Consider the following 14,882-nt stretch of genomic DNA (forward strand, 5'->3'; position numbering starts at 1 on the left):
GTTTGCCAAATGTGCATGAGGTGCCATCTGTTGGATACCTGTTACAGTTACCAAGGCAAAGGCACTAGGGCATATTGAGTTACAGGCCATTCTGAATCACAGGCTACACTTAGTACAGCTACCTTACTTCAAAATACACACATTAATGAGAGTAGATTAGTAAAAAAAAAAAAAAGTGTATCTTTTAAAGAATGGTTTATCATGAGAACCAGAGTATATTCAAACAAAATAATTTATTGGCTAAGTGCTTCATCATCATATGTATCTAAATAGACTCCATAAACTTATGCTGCAGAAAAATTTTTTTTTCTTCTGTGTCATTTATTTTCAAATGCAATAAAATGTAGGTTTACTAGATAGGTATAGACAACAGCAAATTGCAAATGTGTAATCCTTTATTAATTTAAGGCAAAATGTGTACCTAAATTTGAAAAATACAGCTCATGGCAAAATGTGAATGAAGGTAAGAGTCATCTTACAGTGACCCTCACAACATTTCTGGAGCATAGTCGTCATCCTGCTGCATTTCTTCATTGTCAAGCTTCCTCTTAGCATTCCTTTTAATGCTTCTGGCTTCTTTGGTGAATGTATATTGATGAAATTTATGTCCACATAGTTCAGCAAAAGTATCTACCTGTATTAAAGTCCTATTTGTAAATGAGATTGCTAGTGAGATAAATGACCAATGTACATTAAATTTTAGAGTTAAGATCATGTACAGTGTCATACCCTGTTTGTGTCAAATATAGAAAGCCATTAATATTTTGCAAAACAGTGAGAAAATCTTTGCTTACTGTAATTCTGTTGAAGATATATTTGTTTATGTTGGTAACACTGCTGGTTTCCAGCAACTGTAAATTACTGTCTTTGCTCTTGTTTATTTTGGATTTTGTGATTTTTTTTCATCCTGTTGAAAGTTTGATGCCTAAGTACTACAGACCATTGTTGGAAGTGCATCAGTTCTTTAGTGTGCAATAAGTACTAAAAATACTACACATCAAGGAACTCAGTAAAAGAAAATTCAGGGGTAACAAGTTTCGTTTGTAAACTACATACTATTGAGATACACCCATGTATCTGTTCTCCAGTGAAGAAAATCTCACATGGCTTGCCTCCTGATGATTCAAATCTTCATGTTAACAGTGATGCTGTTAGTAGTGGATGCCAAACCCTTCCTGCTACTCTGCTGTCAGTTACTTCCTGCCAAATGACACCAGCACATTGTTTACATTTTGCCATTTCCTGTTTCAAAGAAGATGCTTCGATAATCAATTATAAAATTATGTCAGGACAACCTACAGAATTTTATACATAGTAATAAATTAAGTTTACAGCTCTGTTGCTAGTCATATGTAATTTGTTTTAAGCAGATAGGCCTGTATATATTCATTTACGTAAATTTCATTTTTCTCCCTGGTAATGTCATGGTACAAAAAGGAATATTTTTGTGGAACTACAAGCACATTATTGTAATTAATATACATTCCCCAAAGACGTAAGAAGTGCTCAAAGGAATGCCAAGAGGAAGCCTTAAGATGAAGAAATGCAACAGGATGAAGGCCATGCTTCATGAATATTGTGAGGGACACTATAATATTGTGACGTTCACTTGCTTTATTTCATCGTTCATTGTCCTCAGTTTCGATGTACTGTGTTGCTGTACTGGCTGAAAAATGAGGGTGGAAGCTCAACATTGACAAGTTTAAATGATGTAGCTGACAGGTGCACACTTGCGTTTCACAGTGCTTTACTTTCACTGTTCACCATCCCCCAATATACACACTTATATGGCCAGTGCACTATTGTTTAACTTTCGATAAGCCTCACTTATAGTTTGCAAGCAAACATCAACATCCTGCTACAATAGTTTACTGTTGAACATCTACGAGCAATAAAAACCTAACCCCACATTTCACAGTCTTTCAAATAAATTGAACAGAGACTGCCATTGCTTTAACACATGGCCTATTGGCATACCACTTATTTAACCAACACAGGTTCCTTGTCTGAAACTCAGCCATGGTCTGACTATCTCAGAATCAAAAATCAAGCCCTTATATATCAGCAAAATAATAAGCCTTGAAACTACACGTTGTATGAAGTTTAATTTACAGAAATTACAATTAAAACTTAACTCATTAAATTAATGGAATACATCAAAAAATTTGTTCCTTTTAATAGTTTCTACTACTACAAGGTTTAGGCTGAATTATTTGTTTAAATGATGAAATTAACAGATATAGTTATGCAAAAAATGCTCTGGACAAAACTGGTAATTACTTTGGAATTAATTAAGAGCTGCCTTTGCTAATATGTTTTTGAATATAGCCAAATAAATGCTTTAATAATACTATTATTTATTGCTCCAAATTTTTATAATTATTATTGAATTTATATTTGTTCATAAGTCAACAATAGAAATTAGGTTACGAAACGATTGCTGATTTCACCCTATGACAAAAAATACTAACTAGGCATAGTCAAAACAAATTAGAAAATCAATTACATGCATAAAACTAAGCACAAAATTAGACCTGGTGTTATATTCTTTAAAACTGAGGGCCAACCTTTCTCTTTTATGAAAATGCAGATCATACTCATATATGCTAATGGTAATTAGTTGAAAAAGAAATGAATTTAAGGAGGCAGACGGCAAAACAAGAGGGGAAGTAAAAAATATCCCAGCTTGCTTCATCTCAATAGGCGCAGGAATTCCAGTGTCAACAGATGAACCATAATAAAAGATCCACACAGCCCCAATTGACTTAACTGTAAAACTGATGAACTTGATGGCCGTGTAGCTACATCCCGGAACACTGGTTTTTTACACACCCTTGCTCTTGTAATAACCTGAGAGACAAGAGATCATCAACAATCAAGGTGACAGAAAGAAGACAAGTTTTGGAACGGCATTCACAATCGACAGAGAGGCAATGGTGTTACATATCACTCCAGAAGAATGACGCGTAATCTTACATTTACTTTTCCAACGAATGATACTTGTGAACAATAAAACAACATAATAAATTATTATATAGGTGAGTATACTTGCTGCATGAATTTTTAATTTATTTTCATGTGGTAAATGCTTGTCTTCAGGGTGGGCTGGCAGTCACAGTAACATCACAAGAAGAAGTACGTGCAACGACACAATACTGACATTCTGTGTATCACCAGCCCATATTGGAGAAGTGAGTCATCGCAGGTTACATACTGTGTTAAAACAATGACTACATAGACTTTGGAAGACATATCGAGATTGTATTGTAATTATTAGTCTGTGCTGTCAATCAGATCTGTCAGGTTAACACACCTAATTCTGATTTTGAACCTTGAGGTTGTAATAATGTCGTCAGTTCTATTATGAAGATGAAAGATTTTGTAATGGGAAGATTCTTGTATTGAAATGGAAGAATATATTTGCACAAATATAGGGTATTCCACGAGTAATGGTCAGTATTCAGGGATATGACACAAATGATCATTAGAAGCAAAATTGCCTAGAAAACATGAGCTCTAAAATGCATATCTTACAAGCTATGAGCCCTTTTTCAGTAGAAGAGATGTGTTCCATAGTAGTGATGGTATGTCCACAATATGCTTATTAAGCCACAGTTAGGAAAGCTATAAATTACCAAATTTACAATAAAAAAATCTCCCTGCAGTTGAAGAAAATATACACTCCTGGAAATAGAAAAAAGAACACATTGACACCGGTGTGTCAGACCCACCATACTTGCTCCGGACACTGCGAGAGGGCTGTACAAGCAATGATCACACGCACGGCACAGCGGACACACCAGGAACCGCGGTGTTGGCCGTCGAATGGCGCTAGCTGCGCAGCATTTGTGCACCGCCGCCGTCAGTGTCAGCCAGTTTGCCATGGCATACGGAGCTCCATCGCAGTCTTTAACACTGGTAGCATGCCGCGACAGCGTGGACGTGAACCGTATGTGCAGTTGACGGACTTTGAGCGAGGGCGTATAGTGGGCATGCGGGAGGCCGGGTGGACGTACCGCCGAATTGCTCAACACGTGGGGCGTGAGGTCTCCACAGTACATCGATGTTGTCGCCAGTGGTCGGCGGAAGGTGCACGTGCCCGTCGACCTGGGACCGGACCGCAGCGACGCACGGATGCACGCCAAGACCGTAGGATCCTACGCAGTGCCGTAGGGGACCGCACCGCCACTTCCCAGCAAATTAGGGACACTGTTGCTCCTGGGGTATCGGCGAGGACCATTCGCAACCGTCTCCATGAAGCTTGGCTACGGTCCCGCACACCGTTAGGCCGTCTTCCGCTCACGCCCCAACATCGTGCAGCCCGCCTCCAGTGGTGTCGCGACAGGCGTGAATGGAGGGACGAATGGAGACGTGTCGTCTTCAGCGATGAGAGTCGCTTCTGCCTTGGTGCCAATGATGGTCGTATGCGTGTTTGGCGCCGTGCAGGTGAGCACCACAATCAGGACTGCATACGACCGAGGCACACAGGGCCAACACCCGGCATCATGGTGTGGGGAGCGATCTCCTACACTGGCCGTACACCACTGGTGATCGTCGAGGGGACACTGAATAGTGCACGGTACATCCAAACCGTCATCGAACCCATCGTTCTACCATTCCTAGACCGGCAAGGGAACTTGCTGTTCCAACAGGACAATGCACGTCCGCATGTATCCCGTGCCACCCAACGTGCTCTAGAAGGTGTAAGTCAACTACCCTGGCCAGCAAGATCTCCGGATCTGTCCGCCATTGAGCATGTTTGGGACTGGATGAAGCGTCGTCTCACGCGGTCTGCACGTCCAGCACGAACGCTGGTCCAACTGAGGCGCCAGGTGGAAATGGCATGGCAAGCCGTTCCACAGGACTACATCCAGCATCTCTACGATCGTCTCCATGGGAGAATAGCAGCCTGCATTGCTGCGAAAGGTGGATATACACTGTACTAGTGCCGACATTGTGCATGCTCTGTTGCCTGTGTCTACGTGCCTGTGGTTCTGTCAGTGTGATCATGTGATGTATCTGACCCCAGGAATGTCTCAATAAAGTTTCCCCTTCCTGGGACAATGAATTCACGGTGTTCTTATTTCAATTTCCAGGAGTGTATTTTTCTGTACAAGTTCATCAGAGGACACTTGTCAAAATTGACACAGATACAAAAAATGGCATTTGTCTATCCAGGAATGAGCCCATTAGCTTATCTACATTCTGTCATTTCTGTTTTGTATTAAAGAGATCAGTAGTGGTACAGGTATAACCTGGTGAAGCTTCCATGATATGTGGGCAATGAAGGGGTAAGTCATCAATGAAGCTTTATTCCACTATTTTTCTATAAATAAATTCTATTGACTGAACATACTCAGTTCAGAAGCAGCAAATTTGTAAAACTTTTGAAAAGTAATATCGTGTTGCAAAATGTAGGCATCTAATGTCTGTATTTGGATAAGGATATTTATTAAACTATTTGAGGCACTGAGAACCATATGGGCCCAAAACACAGAAATGCCATTTTGAGAAAAATAAATGCTTGTAAAAGTCAAATTTATAGACAAACCACCAGACTCATGGGTCCAAACTGTTTTTTTATCAGGTGTAAATATCCTACACTTCCTACGAAAAAGTAATGTACTCACTTTATTATAAAATGTTAATTAATATTTAAGATTATATTTATTATTATTGTTAACCCATAATATTTCCATATACAGGCTGGTGACAATAATGTAGTAAAGTTTATAATTAATAGGCAATTAAAATCAGAAAATTCTCCATGAGAAATGATCTCAAAAATTACTAATAAAGAACAGATACTAAATACACCACACACATAATTATGACCTATTCGAACACTTCGCAGTCCTTGTTATAATCATTATCATTACGTACATTCTGTGGCTTGAGTTTCAGATAAAACTGCCTCAGATTATGAAGTATTACTACTGCGTACTTGATGTGTACATTAAATTATGTTGTCAATGCTAGACAACAACTGAGCAGTGCAGAGCAACAAAATTATTCTTTGTGGTTTGTACCCTTACAGAAATGAATATTTGACAAATTAGTTAGACAGCTTTTTGTGAATGTTCATATTCAAAATGTGGGGCTACAGCTGTAGCTAATTCACCACAAGATCAACAGGTGTCAGGTAATTCATACATACTACAATCTCAAAATCAATGGTGATGTGCTTCAGGCCCCTATGGTTCTCACCATCTCATTTCATCCAAATTAGGTTGACTGCTACCCTACACTGCTCTGTACCATTGAGAATTCTTCCATATCAATCCATATATTGTAAACCTGTTTCAGAAACTGAAAACACTGATAAACATCCAGCCTCCAACAGATGCCAACCGTATGGTGACAACTTGTCAAATAAGCTATGGGAAAGGTATGTGAGCAATCATGATGAAGGATTCTAGGGTGTAAATAAATACACTGATGCACCAAAGAAACTGGTATAGGCATGCATATTCAAATATTGAGGTCGGCAATGCATATATATGACAACAAGCATCTGACGCAGTTGTTAGGTCAGTTATTGCTACTACAATGGCAGGCTATCAAGATTTAAGTGAGTTTGAATGTGGTGTTACAGTCAGCACATGAGTGATGAGACACAGCATCTTTGAGGTAGCGATGTAGTGGAGATTTTTCCATACGATCATTTCATGGGTGTACTGTGAATATCAGGAATCCAATAAAATGTCAAATCTCTGACATCACTGTGGCCTGAAAAGATCCTGCAAGAATGGGACCAACAATGACTGATGAGAATTGTTTAACTGACAGAAGTATGACCCTGCTCCAGATATCAATGCTGTGGCATCAACAAGTGTCAGCATGCAAACCCGTCAATGAAACATCATCAATATGGGCTTTTGGAGCTGAAGGCCCACTCATGTGCCCTTGATGACTGCATGACACAGAGCTTTGTGCCTCACCTGGGCCCATCAACATCGACATTGGACTGTTGATGACTGAAAACATGTTGCCTATTCGGGTGAGTCTCATTTCAAATTGTATCGAGCAGATGTACGTGTACAGATATGAAGACAACCTCATGAATCAATGGACCCTGCTTGTCAGCAGGGGATTGTTCAAGCTGGTGGAGATTCTGTAATGGTGTGAGGCATGTGATATGGAACCCCTGATATGTCTAGATAGAACTCTGACAGGTGGCATATACATAAGCATCCTGTCTGATAACCTGCATCCATTCATGTCCATTGTGCATTACGATGGACTTGGGCAATTTCAGCAGGACAATGCGACACCCCACACATTCAGAATTGCTACAGAGTGGTTCCAGGAACAGTCTTCTGAGTTTGAACACTCCCGCTGGCCCCCAAACTCCCGAGACATGAACACTACTGAGTATATCTGGCATACCTGCAATGTGCTGTTCAGAAGATATCTCCACCCCTTCGTACTCTTACAGATTTATGGACAGCTCTGCAGGATTCATGGTGTCAGTTCCCTCCAGCAATACTTCAGATATTAGTCGAGTTGATGCCTTGTCATGTTGCGGCACTTCTGCAGGCTCGTGGGGAACCTATACAAAATTAGGCAGGTGCACCAATTTCTTTGGCTCTTCAGTGTAAAATACCATCAAATCAATAGACTTTTAAAATTCTGCTGACAGTGTCTAATAACTGATATTGCAAGAAATCCTAAAGTAAACCACGTACAATAGCTGTTCAAAAATTCTATACAAATCACATGCTTTTATACACAGTCCTTTGGCTCATCGCTACATTACTTATGAACCATATTTCTGTTTACAGTGGTGTATGTCTGTTTTATTTTATTTATGTATTTATTTGTCTACATAAATCTCTTTATCAGTACATGTATCATACATAGGATATTGGACAGAAAACCCTTTTATCTATTTGTTTTTCAAACATCAAACATACAATATTTAAATTTTTATAACAAATTGGATTTATACAGTTAATAACTACAAGTTTTTTTTAAAAAAATACTGTATATTTATCACTTATTTCTACAATTAAAGATACAAATTACATTTTTTCTTACATAAGATACTGTGAGATTGAATAGTAGCAGTTTTTCAGAAGGTAGGCTGTCACAGACTTTTTAAAGCTCTGTGGTTCAGGAAAAGATGTTATATGTCTTGGTAATCTGTTATATAGTTTTGTTCCTGCATGATATAAACCTTTTTGGCATAATGTGGTGTTATCAATGACTAACATGTATGTCACTGTCTGACCTGGTACTGTAATCAGGGATACTTTTGTTTTGAGAAAAAAGGTTCTCTTTTCTCAGTATACGTTTTTGATATGCATGACTACTTCTAGTATATAAATGTAGGGAAGGAGTAAGGTATTTAAAGAAAGGTTTGCATGGTTTTGTGATGCTCACTTGTTTCATTATTTTTATAATTGCCTTTTGTTTCCTGAAAAATTTTATGGCCTAGTGTACATTTCCCCAGAAAATGATACCGTACTTCAATACTGAATGTACATGAGCAAAGTATACAGCCCTCACTGTTTCTGCACTAGTACTGTTGCAAATAATTCTTACTACATAGCTCATTTTTGCTAGTTTTGAATTTAGGGACATGATGTGAATGCTCCATTTAAGATTTTCCTGGATATAAATCCCAATAAATATAGTTTCAGTGACAGCACTAATGTTTTGATTATCTATACATTTTACAAGTTGTGCTGCATTTTTATTTTGATCTGTTTGGAAATTCATGAGTACTGTTCTTTGGGGATTAACTATTAGCCTGTTTCTGGTAAACCATTCAGACACTTCCTTTGTAATATCTTTTGCAGATGCAGTAATATTTTCTCCTTTATTTCCTTCAGTCAATAGAATGGTGTCATCTGGAAACAGTACTGGTTCAGAATCCCTAATGTGTGATGGGAAATCATTAATGTATACCAAAAATAAAAGAAAGGGACCTAAAATAGAGCCCTGTGGAACACCAGGACTTAATCTACATGGTTCTGAAAGGTGTACCTGGAGTTGACTTCCTTCCACGTACTTAATTTCAGTTACCTGAGAGCGGTATTCCAAATAGGATTTAATCCACTGATTTGACGCACCTCTTACACCATACCATTCAAGCTTTCTCAGGAACACGGAATGATCAATCACATCAAAAGTTTTTGTTAAGCTCAAGAATAAACCTGAGATTTTTCTGTGGTTGCCCACTGCATTTAAGACATGGTTTATCAGTTTGAAAGTAGCTGTTTCAGTGGATCGCTGTGATCTGAAGCCATGTTGACATCCAGAAATAATATTAGTCTTGTTGAAGAACATAGTTAGTTGTGAAAGGAACGCTTTTTCAATAATTTTCGAAAACCCTGACAGTAGTTACGTACACATTGCTGATCACCTTTTTTATATAGCAGTATTACTTTTGCCATTTTTGGTTGGTGTTGGAAGACATCGCATAATAAGGATTAACTGCATAATAAAGGAGAGAGAGTGTCTCTTGCTGTTATTTTTATTATATAATCTGGAATATCATCAATACCAGTTTGAATAATTACTCTTCAGTGAATTAATGGTATTTAGGAGCTCTGTTGGGCTTATTGGACAGAGGAACATGGATATATTATTTATTGCAAGAGATGAAAGTTCTTTCAATGTTGTATAAGGTGAACTACCTCGCATAATAAGGATTAACTGCATATGTCTAATAAAGGAGAGAGAGTGTCTCTTGCTGTTATTTTTATTATATAATCTGGAATATCATCAATACCAGTTTGAATAATTACTCTTCAGTGAATTAATGGTATTTAGGAGCTCTGTTGGGATTATTGGACAGAGGAACATGGATATATTATTTATTGCAAGAGATGAAAGTTCTTTCAGTGTTGTATAAGGTGAACTACCAAATTTTTTGCTCGCTAATTTTATAGCAACAGCTGCATAGTAAGAACTGAAGCTGTTTGCAACTGCCCTAGGGTCAGTGACATTCTAGCCATCATGTGATATCACAGTATTTTTGTGAGTTGTCTTCTTCCCATAAGATCCTGCACCAGATTTCCACATGGACTTAGTTTTATTGGATGACTTCATAATATATTTATCATTTTCCTTAATTTTTGCCTCTTTTTATGACACATTTCAAAACTAGCTTTATTTTTTGAAATAACTAAGAAATTCTGGACTGCTGTAAGTTTTTGACTGAAGAAAAAGTTCCTGCTTCCTTTTACAAGATAGTCTAATGCCTGATGTAATCCAGTTTTTAGACTCTATCTGTGCTTCTGGAAATCACTTTCCTTTGCGGAAAAGCTATGTCAAAGTTATGCTTGAAAATGTTCAAAAAAGTTTCCACATTTTCATTGGTAATAGAGGTATCATATACTTCTCTCCAAGACTCTTCGCTGATTAGATACTGGAAGTATTCAATATTTTTTTGATATTAATTCCTTTTATGGATAATATTTTGTACACTGGTCGAAATGTGATTTACAGGTATGGTTAGTAATTGCAGTCCATGGTTACACATACCTGATCAAGGAGAGTGACACAAGTTTTTGTTACATGTTTTGGGGAGCTGACAGCCAGACAAAGATTGTAGGCTTTCATAATGTTTAAGAACTTCTCCATGTGAGGGCTATAGCTCAGGAAGTCAGTATTAAAATCTCCACACAGTACCACTGTTTTCCCAGTTGTCTTGAGTTTGCCTAAGGCAAGGTTGAGTTTTTTGAAGAAAACACTTACATTGCTAACAAGAGATCTATACACACAGAAAATAATAGTTTTTTTCAGACATTTACTCAACAGCTGAGATTTAAAAGACTCTTTCACAACCTAATTTGCGAACAGATGTTGTTCTCTTATAATCTACATTTTCTTTTACATATATACAAGATCCGCCATGTTTTTATTCCATTCTACAAAAGCAGTTTGCAGGGTTAAAATGCAATATTTTTAAGTATTGGTTTTGTAACCAGTGCTCATAAAAACATAAAACTGGAACATCTTTCTATTCACTATTGAGGAGTATATTTATTTCATCAACTTTGTTTGTTAATGACTGTACATTCTGTGTAGAATCTTCAATGTGTATTTGCAATTTAGTTCCGCATCACATTTTTTTTGTGAAACAATTACTTCTTTAAAAACTGTCTTTCACCCTTTTTGTAGGACATTTCATCCTTCTGTATGACCCATTTGTCTAAAGTACTTTGGACTGTTTCTATACTATGCCTATTGTGACTCAAATTTGCTAAACGGCAGATTTCTTCAACCAAAAATTGTTTCCCACTGTGATTTAAATGAAGACCATGGCTGGTATGCATGGATCTGTCTAACATTCTTACATTTATTAAGTTCACATACAGAAAGTTTTTGCATACTTCATCTGTCTCTTTGTTTACTCTTCCTATTAATTTATTTACATATGATCAAAGAGGTAGGCCGTGTCTGTGTGGTTGATTTACAACAGCTACATTTGTGTTGGCTAATTTGAGTGGCACACTTTCAAGAACAGTGTTGAGTTCACTACCTTTATCTCTGGCAACATAATTTGCACCTGCACAAATTACGACACAGTCTGCATCAATGTTTTCAGCACTGTTTTTGTCACTTCTGCAATGCCAGATCATGGCTTGACAATGACCTGGACACTTGCTTTAATTTTGTATCTGCCACCTTTTCTGCTATCTGGCACTCATGATTATGAGCACAAATTAAGAATTTTCATTCTTTTTTGCACACTCACTTGAGCGATTCTTTAATCACATTTCTTTGTGTACGATGTAACATGCTCAAAAAGTTTACAGTGCACGGCTGTTGTTGTTGTTTGTAATTATAATCTGGACTCTCATGTTTCTGATGTTATAGCTATTTGATACACTTACTTTTATATTTCCAAGTTTTGTGCTGACTCCCACTGTTGTTCTTCGTTTCTTTATATAGTTCTTTGAGGTTGAGTCAATGCTCTGTTTGTTGAGTTTAACAACCAAGATTTGGTAGCTATTTCTCCAATAAGGCTACAGTCCTTTTAAGTTCATTGATTTCACTGGTTTTTTTTAATGACATGAAGAAAGTCATTGCAATGTTTACATATGGATGTCACTGAATTTACATTTGCCATAGTTTTTTCACTAGATTTTGATCTTGTAATGATTTCATTTGCATTTTTTGCTTTAACTTCACAGCAGGAACATTTTCCAGGTTGAACCACAATACTTCTTTAGCACAGAATACAGCTGGATTATAATTAATGTTAAACTTTCAAAATGCTGTGGAAATAACACCATTGGTCAGAATGACATCAAATTACAATGGAATATTATTTGCAAAGGGGGAAAACATATGGCAGAAGGAGAAAAGTAGTGTGAAAATTGATCAGTAGATGTACATGTCACTATACATAAATGAAAACACCTGTCATGTGCACTGCCCATTGAAGTTGGTATACACACTCTGTGTACATGGATTTTCCTTCTTTCACATTTGTGATGTTCACCATGACAGTCTCAATGCAAGATTATGTTCTGCTTGTCTGCTTGCAAAACTTTAGTGCAAGAATGAAGACTGTGCACCCATCATTCTGCAGATGTTCCAGGCACTGAAGGGTTTGAAAAAAGGTCCAATGACTGCCTTTGGTCTGGAGAAAATGATTCAGAAATTTGAAAATACGGGTTCTTTTGGTATGCAACCTGTTCGACGTCAGTGGAAGCAGTGGCGACAGCAATGCAGGCAGAGACGAGTGGTGGTGTGCAAACACGTAGTGCACACAGAATTGCATGAACATTGGACATACCCATGAACATAGTGCATAAAATCCTATGAAACATCCTTCTTTGCTATCATTCAAAATTACCCCTGTGCACAATTTGCTTCCTCTAGGCCTGCCAATAAGAGAGACCTTTGCTTTAGAATTCCGTGCTCACATGGAAGTGGACAATGATTGACCGTGGAAGATTTTGTGGACACATGAAGTCAACTTCTATCTGACAGTATGTATCAATACACATAATGGTCAAAAATGGGCAATGGAAAATCCTCACGCAAATCAACCAGTACCACTTCATCCTGATAAGGTCACTGTGTGGTGCTGGTTTATAGCATCTTTCATCATAGGGCAATATTTTTTCGAAGAGACAGGTGCTTCCGGTCCTGTTACCTGTACCATCGCTGGTAAGTGCTATGAGTTTCTTTTGCGCAACCACATCATTCCAATTCTCCAACAGCATGGACGTGTGGATGGGCTCATTTTTATACAAGATGGCGCACCTCTGAACATTGCAAATCCAGTTAAGTAGCTGCTGAAGTGCCATTTCAGAAATGCTAGAATTATCAGCCACCATTTCCCTACTGCCTCGCCGTCCCAATCACCTGATTTTAATCTGTGTGACTTCTGGCTGTGGGGCTATCTAAAAGATGTTGTGTTCAGTGTTCTGATTGTAAACTTAGCTCCATTGATGGCATGCATTGTGCATCACATTCTGATCGTGACCCTGGAAACACTTCAGTCAGCTGTGGAACATGCTTTTTCTTAGTTTCAATTTGTTGCAGAAAATGGTGTACAGCATACTGAACATGTTTTGCACCAGTCACATGGAAATTAATAATCTTATTTGATTTTATTGATGCTTTTTATGCAGTTTTTGGCCTCAGGACAATTAAAAATTGATGTGATTGATGCTTCTTAAGCAGTTTTTGGTCTCAGGGAAATTAAAAAGCGATGCGAGTGATGCTTTTTATGTGGTTTCTGGCCTCAGAACAATTAAAAACTGATTTTTCCCAACCAACATGATATGACCTTGCTGTGGTTGATGGGGGTTACATAACTAACAGTATCACACTTATACACCAATGCACACTGAGTAGTACAGTTTGTTTGATGTCAGACGTACACCTTACACATTATTGTAGGATTCATTTGTCATTTGTAGTCAACCACTATTGAATTATGATGCTTACAGCGCCATCTATTGCTACATTTTGTAACTATTTATTTTTCTTCTGCCATACATTTTCCCTTTTCTTTTTTTAGTGTACCTTTTTTCACTGCCATCTTCTTGATCCTTGAGCCTTGTATCTAAACATATCATTTATGCAATGAAATGAAACACTATTTCTCACTAAGTACCATTACTAATAATAAAAAGAATTTGTTGTGAATAATGAATCTGAAAGAAATTCATAAGAGCTTGCTCAAGACTTTATTAGGCAGCTGCAGTTGTTAAGACAGTGGACTAGTATGTTGGAAGATGGCAGCTGAAATCCCATCTGACCATTCAGATAGAGGTTTTCCTCAGTTCTCTAAACAGCTTAGGATAAATGCTAGGAACTGTCTTTGGAATAAAATATTTTTGATTACCTTCCGCACCCTTCTCCAGTTCCAGTTTGTGTTGTGCCTTTAATGACTTTGTTGTCAACAGAACATTTTCCTAATATTTATTCTTTACCCCCCAGTAATATATCATTTTTGTCTAGTAGGAGTAAAGTAAAAGACCAGCCACCCACTCAGTTCCAAGCAAGTATTGAAGTTTCCAACAAACCTGAGACTATTAAATTAGTGTCAAAACCTGCTTGACAGTCAGCTGAATTATTTTGCCCTAGGGGCAGTGTTACAAAAGCCGAAGCAATATGGGCTTCGAAAGTTTTATGTAATATGCTTTCATTTAACTAATATTTAGATGTTGTAAATACATTCAAATTGATGTTCCCAGGCAGCTGAGGAGCTTCTAACTTCAGACAGGTTCAATAAATTACAGATATATTATTAAATACAGTAGCAGTAGTAGAGGTGTTTTTGGGCGCACGACAGCAAGGTCTTCAGTGCCCGTTCAGTAACATAGTGAGACGGGTGTCAAGAAAAAACTCAGAAGAGTAATATAAAATGAAACATAAAACACAGGGAACAATTGTTGAAAAACATG

Source organism: Schistocerca cancellata, chromosome 1 (assembly GCF_023864275.1).
Source record: "Schistocerca cancellata isolate TAMUIC-IGC-003103 chromosome 1, iqSchCanc2.1, whole genome shotgun sequence".
Lineage (NCBI taxonomy): Eukaryota > Metazoa > Arthropoda > Insecta > Orthoptera > Acrididae > Schistocerca > Schistocerca cancellata.